At 43.6% G+C, this 16100-nt stretch overlaps 1 protein-coding gene across 1 annotated transcript in view; it reads right to left on the reverse strand.

Annotated features, from left to right (window-relative positions):
• Positions 1-16100, reverse strand: part of ZBTB20 (zinc finger and BTB domain containing 20) — a 526186-nt gene that overhangs the window by 496295 nt on the left and 13791 nt on the right. The window contains exon 2 of the mRNA XM_068697248.1: positions 12960-13029. The gene's annotated coding sequence lies outside the window, so the exon portion shown is untranslated. The remainder of the gene's footprint in view (positions 1-12959; positions 13030-16100) is intronic.

Below are 16100 nucleotides of genomic sequence, written 5' to 3' on the forward strand. Positions count from 1 at the left end.
GATATACTGTCCCCATCACTGAGCTCTCTGAGGACTGGAGCTGTGCCCAAGTGCTTTTAAATATAGTGATGAGGTGGACTTATGTCGTTAAGACACAGGAGAGACCAAGAGGAAGGTTCACCTGTTGCACAGCGTTGTATAAAGTGTGCGCTGTGATGCTGCAAAATCTGGTTTGTGGCTCTTTTCCCTCAATATGCTCATATCTCTCAATCTCATCATTCATTATTTTCTGCTTTTTTGCCCTTAAACTGCTTCTCCTGTAGTTGCCCAGAATCGTGAAGACACCCCTTTTCCAAAGGAGATCATCAAAGTCTGAAAAGTTTATTGATATTAACCGCAGCTTATGAGAGAATCCTGAAAATGAATTATTTTTGAGAAGAAACAAACACCAAGAAAGGCGCATACTTCTTCAGGCAGCTAAAACATCTTGTGTCATTATAACTTTTTAAAAAGCATATTTTGCCAAAAGCAACTATGCCATGTCAAAAATTATCATGCCAGGAGAAAGAAACTCCTCACAACAGAAACACTGGTAGTCAACAAACTGGGTTATATTCACGATAATTTGCCAGGTGACTTTGACTAAGTCAGTTGATGTCTCTAAATCTGAGTTTATCCATCAGTGCAAGAGGTTACTAATGCTTCCCCATTTCAGGAGGGTGTCTTAAAGCTTAATTAATTGATGTTCATAAAGAACTCACATTCTCAGATGAGAGGCATCAGAGAACACCAAAGTATTATTAATCTCACGTGCCAAAAAATTATCCCTGCTCTTGCAAGAAACGGCTCTGAAATATTTGTAATTTCTATGGTAGCAATATCCCCAGTTCAGTTTGCAAATGATGAGAGTTATCCAAATAAAATAAATGTCTGGTCATCAGAGTAAACAAAGACATCATTTTAAGAGTCCAATCTAAATTGTGGAGATAATCAATATGAGAATAGCAGTGCCCACAATGAAACCTGTATTAATTATGAAGAGAGTTTATGAAAGAAATTAATCATTATTATGGAGTTCACTGTAGGAATTTAATAGCATGAGCCAATTCTACATGACTCTTATGATGCTTGAGGTCAAATATGCTGAGTTTGAAATAAACTTTAATCTACTCTGAACTAACTTTGTATAAAAAAAGAAAGCTTCTCATAAGTTCCACAGTACTGCCCAAAATAACAAATCTACTCTACCCCATAAGTGCGTGTGGTCTGATATGCCATCCTGAAAATAGATTCTAATGTCTCTCCTCCCCAACTTTTTTTTTTTAATCAGTGCTATAGAAAAACTACATACAGTGATTACAAGAGAAAATGAGATATCAGAGGTAACCAATATGTTTTTATGATTTTTTTTTAACTAACCACCCATCCAAAATAAACACACCAATGTTTACGGAAATAAAGAAACAAATTATAGCAATTTTAGGTAGCATACCGCAGTCAAATAAATACCATTTTCTAATAAAACAAACTGGGAGAAACCCTAACAGAACTTAACCCGTAGTAACCAAAACAAAAACTCAGGAGACTTTTGTTCCAAAATCAGAGTTGTTCTCGAAAGCAAAAGATTCATATCCATTGGTCAACTTGAGCGCTAATCAATTAATCCTTTTTGTTAGATCATAAATTCTCTGGGGAGATGCGATGACTGGAGTTGTTGAAAATGCTCAGTGTTGGCTTAATTCCATCTCCAGTCAAGTCAAGTCCCCGTTGTCTTCAAAGAGAGAAGAGCTAGACTGATGCTGAGAGCTTTTGAAAAGCCTACCCTTTGCATTTATTTGCTTTTGTGAAGTACTCCATAAAACAAATAAAAGCAGGATGACATAAGTAATGAGCCCATCCTACCTCTGAGGTCCACACGCAGCAAGTACTTTGTGGTCAGGAGCTGACAGAGAGTTCTGGGGGAGTTTTGTCTGGGGAACCTTTGTGGGGGTTCGTGAGGGGGAGGAAGTTGTGATGCAGCCAGGTCAAAAAGGCTGGCTTCCCCTACAGGTGCACAGGGAGGCACAGCAGAAAAAATACCTTGCTCTTTTCCAAAATATGGGACTATCCGTTTTGGAGGCTACTCATAATGAACACGGAACTTGCAATACTGTCAGTACTAATTAGATGTGCAAAAGGAAGAATGAACCCTTAAAATATTGCAAGAACAAATGGTCCAATTAAAACAGTCTGAAAGAGCTCAGTGGGAATATTTCTCTTAGCTTCCTTTGTTGATGCAGTAGGATTTCTTTGTAGTTGTACAATTCTGCTCACTCAAATTCTCTTGGCAACTACAGACTTCCTTACGTCTGATCTCATCACACACAGATGGCTCATGCTTGTAAAATATTATTTGGGGACGTGTTGGAGTGGCCTGAACATGGGTCACTCCAGCAGCGTAATCTGACTCTAACAGTTTCTCTGGACTCGGATAACCTTGAGTCCAGCCATTGTTTCCCAAACTGTAAAATGGGGAGAGCGTCAACCTGCTCACAAAGCAATGAGAACGTGTGAGCCAATATTCCTACAACTCTGGAAAAAAAAAAAAATAAGGAAAAGTGTTATTGCTATTTGGGGAGAGTATGAGAGGGTCATGTGGGCTTCAGTTTTATTCTCTTCGCTGAAACAAACACCGACACAGATATAAATAGTGCCCGCAGGAAAGCAAGGGTGAACTGCTTGCTTTCTTAAAAAAATAAAATTGTAGCTTCTGCATGTGAAGTCTGTTTAGAAGAGTTTGAATAGTTTAATAATTAAAAAAATTCTTTACTTCTAATAGTGTTAATATTTACCAAAGTAGATTTTTTTTCCAGTGGTGTCATAAATTCGCAGTATTTACCCACCAGTTCTGGTTTTCATAACAAGACTGTGGTTTTTATTTTGATCACTGGTTAATTTATTGCTGCAGCACATCATTTTCCTTTTCTTTTGGAGGTTCTGAGGAAAAGTAATTCTTTACAGACACTGTTCAGATGGCATTTTTCAATTAAAACCACTTAAAGCAGAAAAGAACGGTTGTCTGGTGGGGGACTGAAGATCAGAGTTCAATGCTTGGCTCTACAATAGACTCCCTGGGGAAATTTTCAAAGGCACAAATGGCAGGTTGGCACATCACTCCCATGCTTGCTTTAGTGGGAGTTAGTTGCCTCTGAAAACCTCGCTTTCCTTTCCCTGGATTATCCTGATCAAGTCACTAAATCTTTCTGTGTCTTAGTCTGCAGTCACTATAGTGGGAATTACAATATTTTGTTCCCTTCACCTTTTGCTTGACTTGCTCATTTAACTATACGCTTCCTGAGGCAGCGAATCTATTTTACAGGATGTAAAACCCCTGCACCAGCGGATGGGGCGCTGATCTCATCTGGGACTTGCCTAGTTCCATTGCAATACATACACACAAATGATGTTAATGCTGATCTGGGAATCTGGCTAGCATTAATTTAAACTGTTTTCTCAAAGCCCGGGTTATTGTGTTTTCTAGGAGCAGCACTGAACTGGAAGAAAAACTGCCAAGATAACACCATCCATAGAGCAGGTGCAGGACAGGCAAGATGGGGCAAACATCTCTGATATGGCACCAGCAACACGACCCCTTCACCAAAAAGTGGGATTAGAGACCCTCTTCACCTCAATCCCTGATTTCTGATGACTTCCCTTCGGGCCAACCAGAACCACACAAGTCTACATTCTTTGCCCGAAACATTACTTTTTACTGTAACAAAAGTCCATGTGAGGCGAGTGTGCACAAGGCACAGAAATTTGTTTCAGAAAACAAATTGTGAATCTGAGTATGTTTTGACACCACGCGAGTATGTGAGCTGAGCCACCTCAGCAGCAAAAGCAGTTCTGTTTCATTTATCCTGCAAGTCAGGACTAGGCAACGCAATTTTTATTTTCAAACGGCAAATGCAAAAATCTCAGAAATGTAACACATGCACCCAATTAAAGGGCAAGAATGACAATACAGTGAACAAATGTGCATGGCACGTAAATTCAAAGCAATTTTGAGCTGCATTTGTTTACCCAAAAACTGGAGTGCCCCAAAGAGCTATGTAAATGAAAACAAAATTGTTTTATCTCGTGAACTTAAATGTAATGGGGCTGCAAGTAAAGAAAAAAAAATCATATTCCAGGCACACGCATTAATTACCTAGTAGCCTACCAGGAATTGCCAAATTTGCCAGCTGTGATGAGGATAGAGCTAAGCACGTTCCAGAGCTTCACCACTGAATAACGATGTATTTCAGATACCCAGCAGTAGTTAAACTGGGCTTTGTACTTTTGCCCTACTGTATAAATGATTCTCTAAGCCATTCATCTTTCTCAATGACCTCTTTATGGCCGTAACCAAGATCCTAAGTTTTGTGGGCAATTTTTTTTTCCACAAGTAAACTCTGCTGAAGCCAGCAGCATTACAGTAGAATAATTTTGGTATAATGTATGCATAAAACTTACAGGTATCTTTATGTGCTATAGGCACATTCCCTGCTTCTTTCTCCGTCATTCAGCTTGCATCGTCCCCACACTCAGCCCAGGATGCAATACAAGACAGAGTTCCTACAGTAGACGTAAATAATTCAAGAAAGTTTGTAACTCCTCAGGGAGATTTACTCACAGATCACCTGCTCACAGAGCTTACAGAGATGTCAGAAAAGTTCCAGAATTATTAAAGATCAACAATGGGAAATAGCATCAGAGAATATCAGTATTATTTCTGCACAGAGCTGAAACTGGTTTTGATTTGTTTCTTTTTGGATAAATTCGCAAACTTCAAAGGGAGCGGTTTAAATTTGCCAGAGAAGAAATGTTGTTTGATTGCTTCATGTACTGGGGTGCTGCTGCAGTTGGATCCAGAAAGAATGACGCACCACAGTCTGACATGGCTTTGATAGTAGATAAGTAAACCATAGGATTGCCAAATAAAGAGGTCAAAAAAAAAAAAAAAAAGGAAAAAAGGAGAAAACACCCAATAACCCACTACCAAAAAGAAAAAGCAAAACAAGAAGACAACAAAACCAAAAGGAGCTGCTAAAGCAAATCACACCAACAGACTATGCAGTGCAACATGAGCAAAGGAAACCCAAGGAAACCCAAACAACCCCCTTCCCTATTGCTGATGGCCTGCCCCGTGCCCCACATGGCATCATCACAAATGGATTCTGCACAGAGGCAGAAAGATATAAGCAAACAGTTCTGCAGCAACAGCAGCCCAGGCAGAACACCACCACTTGCCAACCGAGAAGCCTTGACTTACTGGCCACGTGCCTCCACTTCTGCTCTGCTGATCCACTTCCACTACATCAGTGGCACCTCGAGGTGGGTTTACAAGCACTGGTGACAGAAGCGTTGTGAACGTGACTTCCCGTCTGTGACAATCTTTGTATTTTCCTCCCAAAGGCAACGTGTACTAAGGACATTCTTTACGTGTCCGGAGGCCAACTGGCTGTCACTTTCTTTACACGACATACCACATATATCTAGGACATAGAAAGGGTTATTTCAGACTTCAGAGGGGACATCTATAGCCAGAGCGTTTCCAAAATCAGGATGGCAAGTTGCTGAAATAACTTATTTAAAACTTTTTCTCAAGTACAGAGCGATAGAATTGGAGTAAAATCATCTAGAAGGGGTTGGAAACACTTCTTTGTGAAGCCTTAAACATCACTTCTAGTGACATTAACTTGAGCTACGTGTCCCATCGGAGAGCAAGTGTCAGCAAAGTAAATGCATTAGTTAAAGCTTAATAGTAGTTTGGTGTTCAATATCCTGAAATATTTAATATGTTTTTTTCCCAAAGTAAACTGTTATTCACTTTTAATGAAGACATTAACCTGCTTGATTTGTAAGCTCCTGTGGGAAGTCAGTCTAAAACACTGTCACAAGAGGTAGGCAGAAGTAACAAGAGCTCTGACAGGAAATCAAGCACATTTTAAATGTTAAAAAAGCAGCCAGAAAACGAGTCTCAATATGCTCTTGTTTTCTTTTAGTTTTGTTTATTTTTTGGTAATATGATTTCTGCCCTTTAAAAGATGCCAATTAAGGCTGGTTACAACGTCGTCTGCACGTAACTGCGGGGATTGAAATCTATGTGAGTTTTCACCAACTATTTTGTAAACAAGAAGCGGTAAGAGCAGAGGCTCAATAAAAAAAAAGAAAAGTTTGGGCCCAAATCTGAACTTTGAGACACTTCTCGGTTGCCAGCATTGCAGAATGACAGCTTTGAACCGGAACCCAGTGCGACATTTTAGTCACAGTTTGCATGTCCTGGACCGACTCGGGATGCAGGCTGGGCTTCCTGGGAACAGCCAGTCTCGGGAGCCTGCAGCTTGAAAGGAGAGCGATAAAACAAGATGAGCAAAAACGGTGAGACCCCGAGCTATTACGGTGGGTGTGTACTCTTCCTGAACCGCATCTTGGTGGTTTGACAAGGGAGACAAGCTGGCTGCTTTGTTTCACAGTAGCTGCGTTCAGTTCATGCTGTCAAGCGTGGATTCCGACACTTAACAGTATTAATATTGCTATTTCTATTGATATAATTAGCGCTTCTATAAATAATAGCTAAAGCTGCCATAGCTAAGTATATTACTGCAAGCAGCACCATCAGGCCCTTCTTGGTTACACCCCCTCCTGGAAAGCCAGGCTGATTGATCCAAACGAGGAGACAGCCACCGAGCAGGGCTGTTGATTCTCGTGGCCCAGCTTCCACCACACAGAAGACTCTTCCCTACAACCACTTGGGATGTGTGAGACTAAAGTTTCTCACCAGTCTTGCACCTGCCAATGTTTGACTGCTATAAATAGGGGCGCCTCTTTTCAGCCGCCTGATGCAAAAACCTGGCGTTGAGCTGGCGGGTTGTTATTCACACGCCACAATGGGGGGAGAAGTCCTGCGAGAGTTTTGGAGAGAAGCGGGACCCAACCTCCAAATTCCACCTAAAGAGCACAAAGGGTTCTATTTATTTATTTTACAGCGACGAAACGGGAAACTGCCGAACAAAACAGGCAATGCTGCTTGTACAGAATAACAGCACCTGCTCTTTCAGCCCCAAATTTCATTCTGTTGCACTTAAAACTACCAAAGAAGAGCTTTTCTAGTGGCCTGAACACCAAACTCCAGGCACTCCCAGCCTGTTTTAAAGCATTTTGCTGCTGTTTCACTCTTCCTGAAAGCTCCGACTTCTACCGTAGGGTAAAGCACAGAGCGAGCAGTGCTGGTGACGGAAATAAAGCCTCAGTACCTTGCAAAAAATACAAAGAGTTAAAAGTTATCACCCATTTTGGAAACAGCGGGGATTTTCTGCTTTCTTCTTCCATAAAGTGATGTGTGACACAAAGGCTTGCTGAAGGCCAGTATTTACAGCGTCTGGAAATATAAAGTGCTACGTGTGAGAAAAACAGCCGGCGTTTCTGACTGCGGTTTGTCACAAAAAAAAAAACTTTAAAAGTTGGAAGTCCTTAAGCTTTAGACCTATGGATGTGCCAAAGGTAGTGAGGGGATTAAGTCATTTGTGTACAGGCGCATTTTTAAGCCCTGCAGGTTGTTGCAGCAATGCGACTTGCTAGCTGCAGTACTTGAAAACTGAAAATGGTAAAGAGGATACTACAACTCAGAAGGAGCTTTGAACTCCTGTACTGCTAAGACAGCTCGCTTTGTATGAGGCCAAAGCACTCAGAGCCGTGTCTGGCAGTAATATCAATGCCAAAATCATTCCTGTATAATTCCACTGATGTCACTTCAGTTATTTCAAAGAGGAAATTCATGTCTAAGCCACGTTCTGTTTTCTGATGCAAACCCAGAATAACTACAGTGAAGTTTATGAAGTTACTAACACTGGCACTCACTGTCAAACCGAATAGCCAATGGAATACTTGGCACCAAGTCTCTGAAGTTATTACTGAGATAGTCTACATAACCATAACAACAGCATTTCAGAATTCTCCATGTACATATACCTTTGCAAATATCTGTGATGACAGCACACGAGCATTATTCCTGTTACAGATAGGAAACAAAGACGGAGCAATTTTCCCTAAAGTCAAATATGCTATTCGTGGCACAGCTGAGAGCTTCAGGGTTCCAAGTCTTAAGCCAGGAACCAAAACCAGTAAACAAGCACTCAGTCTTCAGTGTGCTTTTATGAAAATATAAGAAGCGATAATTGGGTTGGACCCCGTATTTGAGAAAAAGAAAGAAAGAAAGAAAGAAAGAAAGAAAGAAAGAAAGAAAGAAAGAAAGAAAGAAAGAAAGAAAGAAAGAAAGAAAGAAAGAAAGAAAGAAAGAAAGAAAGAAGGAAGGAAAGAAGGAAAGAAGGAAAGGGAAAAGAAAGAAAGAAAAAGGAAGGAATAATAGGAAGGGATAATTATTTTTTTTTTTTGAATAAACAGTAAAACAATCAGAACTATCCCAGATGAGAACATATGATTACAAAAGGTTATATTTAGGTATTTCTTGAGGCACTTTTCAGAACTATCTGAGAAAATCAGAGTAGAATCAAGTATTTACTAGTATTGGTAAGAGCAAAATAATCTACTCCCTGAACTCCTTTTTTATTCTGCTCACACTGCTCGGGATACAAAATGTGGGACTTCACAAAGCAGTACAGAAATCACCTCTGGTTGTGAAAACCTGTCAATGACAACTCTTTTCTTCTGCTTCGGGATTGCTCAGTGATTCATCTCGGAGTACACTGCTCATGAAAATTAAAGAACTGGATTTTGTTTTGTTTGTGTTGCTCTGATACCTACGATCAAGGGTCAGCATGACTATGGAAGGGTAAACAAACAAAGTTTACTAAAAGCTGCCAGTCTGAGACATTGTATTGTTTTTGTTTTTAATACCAAAATAATTTGTGCATACTTTCAACAACAGCTTGCCTCTTCCGAGAGTTTAAACTGCTGGTAAGATTACTTGGGCTACTATGCATGCAATTACAGATTAATTTTGAACATTTAACATTAAGTTGGTACTTTGAACAAATTAAAAATAATTACTTTTCTCCCTAGCATCTTCTATATTAGTAATTCCAGTTGCTCTGGAATCTCAATTAACTAAGCATCCTAAATTCTGTCCAAACTTGGCCAGAGGACAGCCTTTTCCTTCACGGTACAGGTGTGATTATTTGGGAACAGTTTGCAAACCTAAAACCCCACCTTGCTTGAAAGGATTTACAGCCTCACATGGCAAACTGTACTGAACAATACTGAGGTCCTGTGAAAAATAAACAAAGAGAACACATTTATTTTCTAATACCGAGATGGAAATCGTAAGTCTTAAGAGGCACCTGGAATTTGACCAGAGTTACCCAGCAAGGATCAAATCCTATTTGTCTTAGTCAGGCAGTCCTGCTGAAATCAAATAAGCCTACAGCACGGATCAGTCTACTAGGGCTATGGTTTAACCTCTGAGGCATGCCATAAATCCTGTACCATAAAATAGGTGCTACGGATTAATTTCTAATCCCAAATTATAACTCCTCGTTGAAGAACTGAAAACCCAATTCCCCTCAAAGATTTAAACAACCAGGATAGAACCACGCTGAGACCTTTCAAGACCTTACTTTTAAAACATCGAACAAAAATATTGTCCACAATACTAAATTAATGCAGTGACAATTAAACCACGCTGTTTGAAGTAACAAATCATACACTATGACACAGCATCTTTTTTTTTTTCTTTCCCAAATTTGCCTGCACATGTAGTCACTAATTTACCCAATAAATTAGTTCCACAAGTGGCTCTCCGAGTCATCAGTTTGAATTATCAAGTTTCTGCTGTATTTCCAAAACAATGCCAGGCATGCATGTGCGTGGGAGGGATGGGACAATGAAGCCAATAGGTGCAGCTGTGGCCTGGGAGGCAGAGGGTCTGTGCAAACTCTGTCACTGCCTGCTTTTTGACACTGGCAAGTCGTTTCACTGCTGTTTAATTCAGGATCTTATAAGATTTTAGCCCTGAAGTCACCCCCAAAACATTTGGAAGGCAAAGACGAGTCTTTGTGAGCTTCACAGAGTCCTTTTCCACTCTCAAACAGAAACGTGGGGAGGCAGTCTGGGTTCATTGCTTTTCTTCCCCACGTGTGAATCAGAAAAAGAATTCAACCTTTACAAAGCAGATTTATGCAAGCACAGGTGAAAGACAGCCTCTGTAAATGCAGAATACTGAATGAAGTAGCTGGTACCTTACGCACCTGGCCTCACTGCTGCACAGGATCTGAGCTGCTCTCTTTTTTAGGTTGAATGCTAGAAGCCCCCTGATCTGAAAGCAGGGGGCTTTGGATGCCATTCCTAACATTACAGCGTTACCATGAAATCCTTGGCCAGAAAGATTCTGTGTGCTAGCACAACAAACAAGCCAAGTTTTATTTTAAGACTATAAACCATTTTATTTTGGAAGCCACAAGACATCCATACCTCGAACAACTGACTAGTCGCAGGTTCTACGTGCTATCAGAAAGTTTTCCTCAGCTAGAAATGAGGATTTTTTTTTTAAACACCTACAGATTAAATGATGAGATTTAAAATAATGCTAAAATCTTCTGTAATGTTCTTCCTGCATTACAAATGGACTATTAAATCAGTGAAGTGCCAATCAAATGCTTTTGTACTTTGAAAGAAAGGTTTAAATAACAAAAGCAGTTTTTCAGGCCTCTCTCTCCCTCGGTAGTCAGTGTCACCTATGCACTAATTACAACATATTTACTCTCTTTTCTAGTAAGATCACAATTGAATAGATTTTCAGAGCACGATTTTTAAGAAAAGTTGCAATCAGAGTCTCGTGGATTCTGGCTCTTATTAATCCAGCTTGTCTAAGAAAAATACAATGTTGTGCAGTAAACTTCAAGATATATGACAGGACTGAATAATAACAGCTCCGGATTCGGTTCCCAGCTTTAAAATCAACTCGCTGCACGACCTCGGGTGAACCATTAATTAACTAGGGCCAAATCCTCTGTGGACTAAACACAATGGAGCTAGCCAGTTTGTACAAGCCAAAGATCTGGCCCCAAGTTTCCAGAAGTTTTGATTCAGGCTGGCCAAACACTGGAATTTTCATCCTATGAAAAAAAAAAAAAAAAAAACAACGCTCGGTTGCGTTTCGGGACAAAAAGTAAAGCTCTCACATCCTTTGTGGAATAAAAGGTCTAAGCAATTCCTTGTGTGTGTGTGTGTGTTGGGGGGGACACGAAGCTCCCTCACAGGAGCTGACGGCGGAGCTGACAGAGGTTGTCGAGGCAGGTAGCCACGAACCATCGCTTCAATTTTCTGGTCAGAGAAACTTATTTTATTATATTTTTTTTCCAGTAAAACTGGAACTTTCCTGCAGAAAACTGCAGCTTTACAGACACCGCATTTTCCACTGGGGAGGGAAGGCTCCTTCCAGTCAAGGCTCGGAGTGGCCACCGACGGCAGCCCCGCTGCTAGAAACGCTCTCACCTCAGAGCTCCTTACAGAAGGCTGGCCCTGCTTTATAAAATAGCCTTTTAAATAGACATTACAGGATTATTTTTAAGTCGTTTTTTGTTGCAAAGCGCCCCGGGACCCTCGGATGCTAAGGGGAACGGCGCTTCTGTGTTAGTGCTGGGATTTCAGGGACAGGATTTTTATACGGGATGCGATTTGTGTACGGGATGTAGTTTATATGCGGGACTTAATTTCCATGTGGGACTTAATTTTAGGTGCGACACCTCCCCAGCCCTCAGGAAGCCTCAGAAGCGCTCAGATTCCGGGACTGTTCCGCAGTCGAGGTGCTTATACAGACACTTTTCCACCCCAAACTACCACTTGGACCCGAGAGCCTCTCTCCATCTCTCACTTTATTAACATTTATTAACATTTATTAACATTTTTTCCTCACATCTCAGCCCCGGGGCCGCCATCCCCCCCCCCGCCCCCCCCCTTTCCCTCACAGGCGGCGGTTGGAGCCCAACGGCTCCCCCTCCGTGGCCCCGCCCCTCGGTGGGCGTGGCCTCGCGCTGGCCCCGCCCCTCGCCGCCCGCTGACCCCGGAAGCGCGGTACCTCTCTCATCTTCCCCCTCGGCGCGCAGCGGCTCGGCGCCTCCCGCAGCCGGCCCCCCTCATTGGCCCCCGCACCCCCAAGGCCCTGCCCCCATTGGCTGCGAGCCCCGCCACTCCCCGCTTGGGACACGCCCACCCCATCCCCAACACATACACACACACACACACAGGGCCCGCCCCCTTCGTGGCGGGGGGATTTTCGATAGGCGAAGCCGCGCTCGCCGGCCCGCTATGCGCGCTTCCGATTGGACCGCGCAAACGTCGCTCAAAAGTGCGACGCTTCCCATTGGCCGGCGCGGGAATGCTAACAGCCGCCTGGCTCTCCGATTGGCTCCGCCGAGGTGTCACTCAGTGCCGGCAGCTGGGCTCCGATTGGCCACCGCGGGAGGCTCCGCCCCCGAGCAGCAGGTTAGGTTGCGCTCCCCCCCCCCTTCGTTCCCGCTTTATTTATTTATTTCCCCCCATAAACTTAAATGACCCCGGGGGGGCGGGGCCAGGCCGGCCCGGCCAGCCAATGGGAGAGGAGAAAGGGGGGCGGGGGCGCGCTCCCTGCCCTCGGCCAATAGGAGGCGAGGGAGCGGGCCGCGCTTGGCTGCCCGCCGGCCAATCGCGCCGCGCCCTCCGCCCCCGCCCTGGCACGCGGCTGGGGGGGTTGTTGGGGGGGGGGGGCGGTTAACGGCCGGGGGGGGCGCGAGGCGCGGCCGTTGGGCGAGGCGGGAACGGGGTCGCCTCAGGCGGCGCGGGCGGGGTGCGTGAGGAAGGGACGCGGGGTTGTTTCCTTCCTGCCGCTGGGAGAGCCCGGCCCTTGCCCTGCAGGCAGGGAGGGAGGGAGGCGAGGAGGAACTTGTCGCCTCGGGTCCGCAGGGCTCGGTTTGAGACCCCCCTTCCCCCCCCAGCCAGCTGTGGTGGTTTTACCGTGAAGGAGTGGTTCGCATACACCGGCACAAAGCAGCCCCAAAATGCACCGTCGCCACAAGCAGCATGAGGATTCACTCAGTCCCCAAGGCTTGCACCGGTGGTTCCTTCACAAGGGACCTGAGTGTGGAAAACATGCAAAAAAAAATACCCTTGATTGCCTAAAACTGATTAAAATCATCCAGTCCACACCACTCCCTCAAAGAGGCCAAAACCTTACTTTTTTACCACATTAAGTGCACAGGCAGCAACCCTTGGTGTGTTACCCCCCGTAATCCGCCACACAACCAGCACCATAATAAAGAAAACCTGTTGAATAACTTCAGTTTTTGAGTTTTCAAAGCATCACATGAACGTATTTATAAAGTTTTTACTGTCCTTAAAAACCCTTTATGCTTTGCTTCCGTCAGTTTTTGATCGTAATCCTATATGCCCGTACTGTTCTGTCTGAGTTCTGTTACTCTGACCTACCTTCCTCTTTCCGCCTTTTCTTTTTTTTCTGAGGTCAAAGAAGGTCTCGTGCTCTAGCCAAATTCGCCTCAGCGTATTTCTTTTTTCCTTCCTGTGCACTAGGTTAGTTTAGATTTGGCTATTATCATCCCTTTGAAGAACCCCGAGCTTCCTATCTCCTTGTTCTCTTGCAGCCTGCTCTTGTGCAATCCAGCATCATTCTCCGGTTTCCTCATCCCTCCATCAGCTGTTTGCTCTTCTGTCCTCCCTTTTGCACGGACCACAAAGTCTGAGGTTATCACCTTAACCCAAGATGCCTCCCACATTTGCATTCATACCCATCTGTGGGAGCCATGTGGGGAAGATCTCCCCCCTTCCAGCTGGTTTCTCCATCTCTCACATCGGAGTTTGGCACCAGGGTTTTCCAGGAAATGACCCCGCTGGGTTCCTTCCTGCACAGCCGAGCCTCCTGGTGCCATCAGCTCGGGTGATTCTGCTGCCTGTCTGCACATCTCCTGCCTGGATGGTTGGATGCTGGGAGAGTGCCCAGCTCCTTTGCCTCCTTTCATCACACCCAGGACTTCCAGCAGCTCACACTCCCTTAAAACATTATTTTACACCATTTCTGAACACCAAACAAGGCCATCTCTCTTCCCCAGCCCCTCACTACACTCCCTGAAAAAAGGATTACCTTTTAATTTATGTTCTGGTCGTGTGGGTCACCCCAAATGAACCCCCCCTTTATTTTTCAGCCCATGTAACCCTTCAACCCTTAGCCCATCAATAACCCCCTCCCCTGCAGGGGGGTTATTTATTTATTTAATGTAACAGGAGTAATTAGTAGAGCAAATTACAAGTGGCATTTAAAGAAGGGAAAGAGCCCCATTAAACTCAGCTCGGTATTTTACTTGGGTTTTAAACACTAGCATAATCTGACTACATAACTACTTAAATGTAAGCATACGCCAGAGTTCTTTGCTGAATCAAAGCTTTAATTTTCTTCCCATTTTCCTGTGGCCTGTTCTGCATTTTTAAGCTGAGAGAGTGTGGAGTAAAACTCTCAGAAAAATAATTTCTCTAGGGCATATTCTGTTTGATAATGTCATACCTGGAACTTCATCTGGGCTGTCAAAACAATGGCGCATGACAGTAAAACTGAGCACACTTCATATACATAAATCTTTCACAGTCTGTAACTAAGTGTCTAGAATGAGCTGAAGGCTCCTCCAGCTGAGTTATTTTTCTAAATGAGAAATTATGTGACCGTTAGAGCAGGTAACTTCCCAGACAGTATCTTGAGATAACGACAGGTATAGTTGATAATACGTGGATATATGAGGAGAGGGCACGCTGCAGAAGGATAGGTAATTCTAAAAAGGCACGGAGGAGCAGATTCCTCTCCTTGGGCGGCGTTTGTCGCCCACCTCAGATCACAAGGCTGTGTTTTTGGTAGGAATAAGACCCGTTTCAGATGCCCAGCAAGGTACTGGCGATTTGCTGACACAACTGGGGAGGAATGTTTCCAGGGGTGATGCGAGTCTGCTTCTATTTAATGCTGTCCTTAATGACTGTGGGATAGCACAACTTAAAAATTTTGGTTGAGAAATGATGCCTGAAAATGTTACAAACCGCTCTGAAAACATGGTTATAATGCAAGCCGATTGCGTTAAACGGATGAAGTGTTGCAACCAACAGCAATTCTATTAAATATCAGACTAAGCATGGTATAGAAACAATACTATCAACTATAAAAAATCAACTATAGGAACAGCTGAGGAATTTCCTCCTGAAATAGGAATAACTACGGAGGCAGAAATATTCCCGAGGAGGATCCAAGAGGTCAGGCTAGGCCACAAGTGAAACACAAAGCAAAGGTAAAAAGGGCAAATCTCATTCTAGGGTTTACAAACAGGAGTCATACTTAAACTAAGCCCAGGAAGAAGCGGTTCCTCTATACTCAGTGCCAAGGAAGCCTCAGCTGGAACTCCACGTTCGGTTTCAGACACTGCATTTAGAGGAGGCTCTGAAGAGCAGAGAACAAAAAGGTTCGAAGGGACAACGGTAAGAGACTTTGAAAACGGGACCTATGAAAAAAGGGCAAAGGAATTGGATTTGTTTAGTCTAGCAAAGAATAAAGAGGGGAATGTTACAAAGTTCTTGCATTAAGTAAAATTACTGAAGAAGATAAATTGTTCTCCAAATCCACCGGGTGAAGACAAAAAGTAACCGCTTTCCTTTGTGGGAATGTTTTTGCTCAGATGTTGGGAAAACCTCCTAGGAGTTCAGTGGTATAATGGCATCCTTGGAGGCTGTAGAATCCCCAGTACTGAGTGCTTTAAAAATTACATCAGATGGGGGCCAACCACTGTGTCTGGACAGCTGTCCAAGGTAAGGATGGAAGACCTTGAGTGGCACACTGCCTCGGTGGGAACCGCACCACTGGGAGAAAGCTGCCCAAAAATCCAAGTCTTTTGGCAACAGCCAGCAACTTCTGCTTTACCTAGGGACAGGATGCTGTCAGTCAGCTCAGGGGGAGCACAGTGCTGCTCCAAGCAGCACCAATTTCCATCCTCTGCTTAGTTTAGGTAGCAAATAGTCAGGGCACCACCTCCGGGAGGCTACCAGGCAGCAGCTCTCAGATACTGTCAGCTATTTTCCCTCCAAGATCCTTCAGGATTTTCCTAGTGTTACAATTTTACAGGCATGCATTTGACTAGAGGAGCATTACAACAAGGGGACAA

This window comes from Anas acuta, chromosome 1, assembly GCF_963932015.1.
Source record: "Anas acuta chromosome 1, bAnaAcu1.1, whole genome shotgun sequence".
NCBI lineage: Eukaryota > Metazoa > Chordata > Aves > Anseriformes > Anatidae > Anas > Anas acuta.